Source organism: Pongo pygmaeus, chromosome 15 (genome assembly GCF_028885625.2).
Source record: "Pongo pygmaeus isolate AG05252 chromosome 15, NHGRI_mPonPyg2-v2.0_pri, whole genome shotgun sequence".
NCBI lineage: Eukaryota > Metazoa > Chordata > Mammalia > Primates > Hominidae > Pongo > Pongo pygmaeus.
This window is the reverse complement of record NC_072388.2, coordinates 69,754,893-69,761,831: the sequence shown is the minus strand read 5'-3', so window position 1 is coordinate 69,761,831 and position 6,939 is coordinate 69,754,893. Positions and strand designations below refer to the sequence as shown.

Here is a 6,939-nt window from a genome sequence, read left to right as displayed (position 1 = left end):
ACCAGGCACTATGATCTCAGCAGGGCTGAAGCTTTTCTATGTGGTGCTGCCGTGGCGTGGCCTGGCTTCAACTGCCCTCTGCATTTGTGTCTCAGCTCAAAGTTCAAAGTTCCCAGAAAGCGACTCTGTTGCCCAGTTTAGGAAATAAGTCCACCCTGTCTATGCTCAGGGGAGGGGTCATGTGATTAAAGTCTCACCAGAAGAACATGGAAGCAGGTGAGGCAGCTCCCCGAAAGTGTGTGTGTGAGTGGGTTTAGCGGCTGTTACCAGAGGAGGAAGGCTGATGGGAAAATACCATGGTGTCCAAGGCTCTAGAACTTCTCAGAAAGAGCTGTGAGTGGCAGCTATGTCAGATACCCCCAAAATGCTCTCAGGGCACAACTGGGTAATTTCAGGCGCATTGAGAGCCAGTTGGCCAGAAGGCTGACATCCAGTGGCTGGTTTATATTTTAAAGATTGCAGCCAACGTTTTTTCTTCCTCTTCTTACAAGCTTGTAAACAGCTGGCATTCAATGATATTCATTGACTGATGGAATGAGTAAATGAATGATGACACAGCTGTTACATGGGCCAAGGGAGTCTTCTGCTCTACATTAGCCTGAGCAGAATTAGTTTAGGAACTGTTTAATCATGATTGAAGCCCACCAGAGCTATCTTTAGCAAAAGCTGGCCCTTGGTGGGATATTGTTTACAGCAGGCAGGGACAGATGGGAACCAAGGCCTGAATGACAGGGAGCCTCTCGTTTTCATTCCTCTCTGAACATCTACATGCTTTCTCTGGATGCAGTTTGCAGTTTGGGTTTGTTTGTTTTTTTTTTTTTTGAGACAGAGTTTTACTCTTGTTGCCTAGGCTGGAGTGCAGTGGCATGATCTCAGCTCACTGAAACCTCCACCTCCCAGGGTTCAAGAGATTCTCCTGCCTCAGTCTCCCGAGTAGCTGGGATCACAGGCACCCGCTACCATGCCTGGCTAATTTTTTGTGTTTTCAGTACAGATGGGGTTTCACCATGTTGTCCAGGCTGGTCTTGAACTCCTGACCTCAGGAGATCCATCCGCCTCAGCCTCCCAAAGTGCTGGGATTACAGGCGTGGGCCACTGCGCCTGGCCCAATTTGGTATTTTTAAATTTTCAGTCCACCTAGTCAGAAAATAGCTTTCTAAGCCTCTGGTGTTTGTATTTCCTCTGCTCAAGAGCCCAGAGTGACTGAGACTAAGCCACCTTCATTCCCATTCCTGGGGTCTGCACCTGGCTCAAACAACCAAAATGGCACCTGAGGAGGGGTACACCACTGTTATCATGTGGATTTGGCTATAGGAGCAGTTCTTGGGAAAAAGGGGAGATTCAGGCAAACAACCCAATTGGTATCTCCCACAAAGCCAAATAATAACTTACTACTTGCTTACATTTGCATAGTGCTTTAAGAATACCTGCTATCCATGATCTTGTTTGATTCTTGGCACAACCTTATGAGGTAGGCAAAACAGGTATTAATATTCTTACTTCACATCTACTTTATTTCACTTTGCTGTGGGTCTGTTTTTAAAAATTCCTATCTCGGCTGGGCACAGTGGCTCATGCCTGTAATCCCAGCACTTTGGGAGGCTAAGGCGGGCAGATCACGAGGTCAAGAGATCGAGACCGTCCTGGCCAACATGGTGAAACCCTGTCTCTACTAAAAATACAAAAATTAGCTGGGTGTGGTGGCATGCGTCTGTAGTCCCAGCTACTCGGGAGGCTGAGGCAGGAGAATTGCTTGAACCTGGGAGGCAGAGGTTGCAGTGAGCCAGATTGTGCCACTGCACTTCAGCCTGGTGACAGAGCAAGACTCTATCTCAAAAAAAAAAAAAATTGTATCTCTTCTATTTGTCTTTACATTTATTGAGGGCGTAGATTATATCTTTTTACCTTTGCACTTAGATCTCTAGCACCTAGCTCTGGGCTCTGTACATGATGGGCATTTAATTGATATTTCTTTTCTTTTTCTTTCTTTTTTTTTTTTTTTTTTTGAGACAGAGTCTCACTCTGTTGCCCAGGCTGGAGTGCAGAGGCACGATCTTGGCTCACTGCAACCTCCGCCTCCCAGGTTCAAGCCATTCTTCCGCCTCAGCCTCCCTTAGTTGATATTTCTTAAATTGAATTTCTGTTTTCCAGATGAGAAAACTGAGGTCCGGGCTGGGCGAGGTGGCTCACGCCTGTAATCTCAACACTTTGGGAGGCCAAGGAGGGAGGATCACTTGAACTCAGGACTTTGAGACCAGCCTGGGCAACATTTGTGAGATCTTGAGTCTACTAAAAAAAAAAAAAAAAAGCTGAGCACAGTGGTCAATGCCTGTAGTCCCAGCTACTTGGGAGGCTAAGCCAAGAGGATACCTTGGGCCTGGGAGATTGAGGCTGCAGTGATCGGTGATCATGCCACTGCACTCCAGCCTGGGTGACAGAGAGAAATTGTCTAAAAGAGAAGAAAGAAAGAAAGAGGAAGAGAGAAAAAAACCTGAGGTCCAGAATGCTGAGTGGCTTGCTTTGGGACACACAACTCTAGGGACAGGAACCTAATGATCCACAACCAGTTATCATCCCTCTATGTATCCAGTGGATGATTCATAACAACAGAGATAAGCCTTTGGAACCCCAGTTATATGGTGGCTTAGACTAGGTTCCCACCTGAGAGGTCTCCAGCAGCTCAGAAAGACCATGCTGTAAGACAAAGTGCCCAGGCTCTGAGGTTAGAAGCCTGAAGTCTGGTGGCCTCCAGGAAAACAATCTCAGCCCTCCAAGAAAGGTCCTTGCCAGAGGAGTTGGACAAGCACCTAAGGAAGGCAGGTTATTAAAACCTGAATTTTCTCAGGAGTTGACTCAACTTTATTAGCTGCCTCACATTTGAGTTTGATGGGAGAGAAAGGAGAAAGAAGCTGAGGTAGACACTGCCTTTGTGAGAAGCTTCCCACCACCTGGCAGAAGGCAGTCAGGGACAGCTGCAAGCTAGAGCTTATGGTCTCTGAAGTGGGTAAGATCATACAGTTCCGCCACTTACAAAATGACCTGGACAAGCCACTTCGGCTGTGTTCATTCTCCCAGAGTTGTGTGAGGGTTAAATGAGAAAATCTAAGTCATTTGTCATTACATAAGGATTCTCATCTCTTTTCATTCAAGGTAGGAAAAGCAAGAATTGTGCCAGGCAACGATGAAGAAGGCAAAGTCCCTCTCCTCAAAGACTGATGGTCAAGGGAGAGGAGCAAATGGCAGAGTAAACTGGTGAGGGATCTAAGTGTGGGTCGGTCCTGTGGGAGCCCACAGAGGAAGCATCCCCTGTATCCTCAGGATAGTCAGGAAAGGCTCCCCAGAGTGTGGAACTTTTTTTTTTTTTTTTTTTTTGAGATGGTGTCTCACTATGTCTCCCAGGCTGGAGTGCAGTGGCATGATCTCAGGTCACTGCAGTCTTGACCTCCTGGGCTCAAGCAATCCTCCCACCTCAGCCTCCCAAGTAGTTGGGACTACAGGCGTGCACCACCACGCCCAGCTAATTTTTTGTACTTTTTTTTTTTTTTTTTGTAGAGCTGGGGTTTTGCCATGTTGCCTATGCTGGTCTTAGAACTCCTTGGGCTCAAGTGATTCGCTTGCCTCGGCCTCCCAAAGTGCAGGGATTACAGGCATGAGCCACTGTGCCTGGTCGGAGCTAGGTCTTAAAGGATAGGTAAGACTTCATCAGGCAGGAGAAGCTTGCAGGAAATGGTGGGATTATGACAGGGTGACTACGAGGACATGGAATTACAATATGGCTGAGGGTGACAGAACTATCATCAGACGCCATCTTGTATCATCAGACTCCTTGTATTTATGCTGCAGAGGCCACACTTGGCAGGCTGATTTCAGGGGCATCAACCAAGAAATCTCTGTGAAGTCACAGGCTTTCAAGATTCTTCTTCCCTTGCTTGCTGGGAGTGGCTGTTCCTCTGTTCACCTCCATTTCTTCAGAGCTGGAAGAGATGTGAGAATGATCTGGTGCAATCCTCTGCACCACGGTTGGTATGGATGGGTATCCCCATGTTATAAATGAGGCAACCGTGGCCGAGAGAAGCTGCAGCCAGTCCTTGGGGACACGGCACCCAGGACTGCTTCTCCTGGAATTCAAGATGCTTCTTTTCTTTCCTCCCTTTTAGGTTTCAAATCTCTATTTCAGGCAATACTTGATATATTATGTATTTATAATTCAAGTTTTCAGACTTTTCTTAGCAGCAGGTTATAAAAAGGAGAGAAGCAGAAGCTGAGACAGGGAGGAAGCAAACAGAATGGGGCAGAGGTGGGAGTGGGAGGCTGAAGGCTTCCAGGAAGATAAGCTTCCTCGACTGTTAGTGGATTCCGCATGTGCGGCAATTCTGCCCTCATCCAAACTAGAGGCTTTGGGACTACGGAGAACCAGGACCACCTATTTGCACAGCAAATGCCTGGAGAGAACCCAGGTGTCACATGTTGAGGGTTTATCAGAATAAATGGCTGTTATTTTCTTTTCCTCTTCCCTTTCCTTCTCACCTACCCTTATTAGCGATCTAGTGTCACAGCTGCAGAGTGACAGCAGGGAGACAGGAGTGAGAGGGGAGTGTGGGACAGAGGGGAAGAAAGAGAAACAGGCCATCTGCAGACCTACGGGCAGCTCCTGAGCTACCCAGATCGCTTCTGTACAGGAAGAGCTGCGGGCCCGAGGGAAGGGAAGAGGGGCCCCCTGTTGGAGCAACTGGAGTGGCAGGAGGCGAGTGGGCCGAGGGAGAGTTATTAATAGGCACTAGAACACATATTTACAACTGGTGGCTTAAATTAAGGGCAGCACATTCACACATAGCTACTCCCAGGCTTCCCACAAAGACATCTGAAGTGTGCAAAGCGCGCTCCCTGAGCACAGCCCACCAAGGGGCGCGGCACGCCTTCGTAGGGACAAGGTCTCTGGCGCTGGCCTGAGCGGCTGCGGGAGTTCGCTCCTGGGAGAGCGCAGCGAAACCGAGGGCATCCTTCGCCTTAAGAGGAGGGGGCGGAGGAAGGGAGGAGGGGAGGAGGGGAGGAAGGGAGGAGGGGAGGAGGGGAGGAAGGGAAGAGGGGAGGAAGGGAGGAGGGGAAAAGGGGAGGAAGGGAGGAAGGGAGGAGGGGAGGAAGGGAGGAGGGGAGGAGGGGAGGAAGGGAAGAGGGGAGGAAGGGAGGAGGGGAAAAGGGGAGGAAGGGAGGAAGGGAGGAGGGGAGGAAGGGAGGAGGGGAGGAAGGAAGGAGGGGAGGAAGGGAGGAGGGGAGGAAGGGAGGAGGGGAAAAGGGGAGGAAGGGAGGAAGGGAGGAAGGGAGGAGGGGAGGAAGGGAGGAGGGGAAAAGGGGAGGAAGGGAGGAAGGGAGGAAGGGAGGAGGGGAGGAAGGGAGGAGGGGAGGAAGGGAGGAGGGGAGGAAGGGAGGAGGGGAAAAGGGGAGGAAGGAAGGAAGGGAGGAAGGGAGGAGGGGAGGAAGGGAGGAGGGGAGGAAGGAAGGAGGGGAGGAGGGGAGGAGGGGAGGAGGGGAGGAGGGGAGGAGGGGAGGAGGGGAGGAGGCGGGCGAACGAGAGAGATGTGGGTAGAGAAGGGAGAGAAGGACGGGGCAGGGGAGGGGAGTGCGAGGGGAGAGAGATAAAGAGAGAACGCGAGGGGGTCGGGGAGAAGAGAGAGGAGAGCGAGAGAGAGCGGGAGGAGGGGGGAGGGAGAGAGAGACGAGGGAGAGCGAGACAGATCGTGGGGAGACGGGGAGAGAGCGAGAGAGAGCGAGGGGAGACCGGGACCGAGGAGGGGAGAGGGGAAGAGAGAGACAGAGAAAGGGGGGAAAGCAAGAGAGTGGGGGGAAAGCGAGAGAGAGAGAGGGGAGAGATCGAGGGCGGGGGTTAGAGAGCGCGGGGGAGAGCGAGCGCGAGCGAGGGGAGGGGAGAGAGGCGCGCCTGCTGGTTGCTCCTGCGAAACCCTAAGCTCCGCCAGCGCTATTCCTCCTCCCGCTGCCAGCCTCGCGTCCACGTGGGGAAACTGTCCCTCCTGTGCCGGGAAGAAACGACTCACCGCCTTGCAGAGGCGCGGAAACTGAGCGCAGGACGCCACGGCCCCGAAGCCGCGAGTGACCGCAGCTCCGACCCCCCGGCGGGAGGCCTGCCCGAGCCCAGGGTTCTTTCTCCGCACTGGCTGCGGACCTAGCCCGTGCTGGGCCCCTCCTCCCCGCGGGGAGAGAACGTCAGCGCCGGGGATCCTGATGGGGGGCGCGGTGGCGCGGACCAAGAGCCCGCCCGTTCCCCGTGTTGGGGGGGCAGAAGGGGAGGGGTGGGGCGCAAGGGGCGGAGAGGGCCCGGCGTCCCAGCTGGGATGGAGTTACCAGAAAGGGGTTCGAGGCAGCCTAACCCTCCGCGCTGAGTCTTGGAAGGCAGCCTCTGTATGTAGCTCAGTGCATTTTGCACGAAGATAGGCTGCTCCCGGCGGGGTAGGAGGTCGGGGGAAGGTCCTCCTGTGGGTAAACTGATCAGAGAGCCGATAATGGATTCTGGCTCCGACACACGCCACCCCTGCTTGCTTAGTGGCTCTGCACCCCACTTTTTATATAAAGTGGTTATTCGAAGTACCTAGCACATAGGTTTTTGGTGAATATTGAACGGGAAGGGCAGGTGAAGTCCTTGGCACAGGCCCGGCACACCGACCGATGGACCCAAGAATGTCAATTATTTTTGCTGTTATTCCCTCCAACCTCAGCTGTCCTTTCTCAGAAGCAAAGCTAGTAGACACCAGAAGACCCGGTGCGAAAGTCTGGCTTGTTTTAACATAAAAACCACACTCCCTGAGGAAGTGGATTCTGAGTGGGAAAAGCTTTGGAGTCAGAAGCAGGAACCCCTGATTGGGTCTTGGGCTTCTGTTCCTTAGTACTGTTCCTTAGTACTTAGCCACACTGAATAACCTCCCTGGG

At 52.2% G+C, this 6,939-nt stretch overlaps 1 long non-coding RNA gene across 1 annotated transcript; it reads right to left on the bottom strand.

The window, feature by feature from the left end:
- Positions 1-3,809: 3,809 nt before the first annotated feature.
- On the bottom strand, positions 3,810-6,240 carry LOC134738107 (uncharacterized). Its single transcript, XR_010123654.1, has 2 exons — positions 6,051-6,240; positions 3,810-3,974 (listed from the first exon to the last, which is right to left on the bottom strand). It is a non-coding gene; the product is annotated as an uncharacterized LOC134738107 (long non-coding RNA).
- Between the last annotated feature and the right edge of the window lie 699 nt (positions 6,241-6,939).